The sequence below is a fragment of the Carassius carassius genome, unplaced genomic scaffold, assembly GCF_963082965.1.
Source record: "Carassius carassius unplaced genomic scaffold, fCarCar2.1 SCAFFOLD_106, whole genome shotgun sequence".
NCBI lineage: Eukaryota > Metazoa > Chordata > Actinopteri > Cypriniformes > Cyprinidae > Carassius > Carassius carassius.
Genome location: NW_026775207.1, coordinates 110,001 through 112,176, shown reverse-complemented (window position 1 = coordinate 112,176; position 2,176 = coordinate 110,001). Strand labels below are relative to the sequence as shown.

The 2,176-nt window shown below is 42.5% G+C and overlaps 1 protein-coding gene across 1 annotated transcript in view; it reads left to right on the top strand.

Annotated features, from left to right (window-relative positions):
• Positions 1-316: 316 nt before the first annotated feature.
• LOC132139450 (protein zer-1 homolog) overlaps positions 317-2,176 on the top strand; it is a 60,160-nt gene continuing 58,300 nt past the window's right edge. The window contains exon 1 of the mRNA XM_059547809.1: positions 317-473. The gene's annotated coding sequence lies outside the window, so the exon portion shown is untranslated. The remainder of the gene's footprint in view (positions 474-2,176) is intronic.

Here is a 2,176-nt window from a genome sequence, read left to right as displayed (position 1 = left end):
ACCAAATCAGTGTTTTTTTTTGCGAGTGGGATGAATGAACGCATGATTCACATTTAGACTACTAGAACTATATCATGTTCACACAGCACACACAACGCCTTTGTACTTCAGATCTACATCGACGTCTACATCTACATCACTACATACTACTTCTGCTCAATACTATGTGTTATTATAATGAATAACAATTATATTTTTTTTATTATGTTACAATAATAAAAAAAATAATAATAAACGGCCAATTGTTAGTTGTCAGAACATGGAGAGATGGACGAATTAAAAGTGCACTTTAAATAATGCTGGACCGAGCCTGCATCTGAACAGGAAGTGAGCGTGTTGGCGCACAGGTGACCCGGATGTAGCGCATGTTGTGTTGACATCAGAGCAGCGGCGATCATCATCATCAGATAATGTTCACATTTCTGCGATTCTAGTGCGTCGAAGCGGCGCGTCAGTCGTTCTGCGAGCGTCAGGTAAGAGACAGCCGCTGTCAATCACCGATCACCGGCGGGAAACTCACGAGCTTCATTTAGCATGCTAGCGGCTAGCCGCGCCGACACTCTTCACAATATCAACATCAGTGTGTGTGTGTGTGTGTGTGTGTGTGTGTGTGTGTGTGTGTGTGTGTGTGTGTGTGTGTCTGTCTGTCTGTGTCTATCTGTCTGTCTGTGTCTATCTGTCTGTCTGTCTGTCTGTCTGTCTCTGTGTGTGTGTGTGTGTGTGTGTGTGTGTGTCTGTCTGTCTGTCTGTCTGTCTGTCTGTGTGTGTGTGTGTGTGTGTGTGTGTGTGTGTGTCTGTCTGTCTGTCTGTGTCTGTCTGTGTGTGTGTGTCTCTCTCTCTCTCTCTCTGTGTGTGTGTCTTTCTCTCTGTGTGTGTGTGTGTGTGTGTATGTGTGTGTGTCTGGAAATAGACAGTGGAAGATACAATCTTGTTTTTCACCTAAAAAAATTCTCTCTCTTCTCTGTGTGTGTTTGTGTGTGTGTCTGTCTGTCTGTCTGTCTGTCTGTGTCTGTCTGTCTGTGTGTGTGTGTGTGTCTGTCTGTCTGTCTGTCTGTGTGTGTGTGTGTGTGTGTGTGTGTGTGTGTCTGTCTGTCTGTGTCTGTCTGTGTGTGTGTGTCTGTCTCTCTCTCTCTCTCTCTCTCTCTCTGTGTGTGTGTCTTTCTCTGTCTGTCTGTGTCTGTCTGTGTGTGTGTGTGTGTGTCTCTCTCTCTCTCTCTCTCTCTCTCTCTCAAAATTCAAATTTAAATTCAAAATTCAAATGAGCTTTATTAGCATGACTGTGAAACACAATGTTGCCAAAGCATCAACATATTATATATAAGTAATAAAACAAACAAACAAAACATATATGTACAGATCATGTCATATGTAGCATAGTAAATATAAATAAATAGATAAATGCAGTCGGTCTCTCTAGAGAATGAGCTGACTCTGGCGTTGTGAATAGCTAACACATATTTAGCCGCTAGTGCAGCTGTACTATCATCTTCTCCCAGTAAGAAGAACATTTTGTCAGTGTCGCTCAGTTCAGAGAATGATGGAATTAAGATTTGAAACCTGGGCAGAAAGGTTTCTCTTATACTGGTGTATTTAGAGCAGAAGAGCAGAAAGTGTTCCTCATCCTCGATGTGCTGTAGGTCACAGTGTCTACAGATCCTCTGCTCTCTCTCTGTCTTCCTCTCTCTATCTCTAGATCATGCTCACTTCATCTGTATTTGGAGAGGATTTGTCTTTCTTTAAAATGTTTAATAAATAGATAACTGGCCAATTTAGTGGTTCTATTGAGGGCCGAGTAACATTGCAGTTTATTCTGGAGGGCAAAATGTGCTTTTAGTGCTTGATCATGAGTGACTTTTAGATGTTTGTGGATATGGTTAATAAAAGGTTTGGGGTTGATGGACGAGTTGAAGAGCGAGTGAGTTCAGAGGATGAGGTTCTGCTGAGCTTTCATTGGCGAGGAGGGCTTTATATTGCACTGACTCTGGGTCAGACTGATGGAGGTGATGCCAGAACTGAACACATCTCTTCTGGATCTCCATGTTCAGCGGGTACAGGCCCAGCTCAGCCCTGCAGGCCGCAGTGGACGTCTTTCTGTCAACCCCCAGAATATTTTTGACAATTTCCAATTGTAATTTTTCTACTGATGTTTTATCCCAATTTTTAAAATTTAGTACTG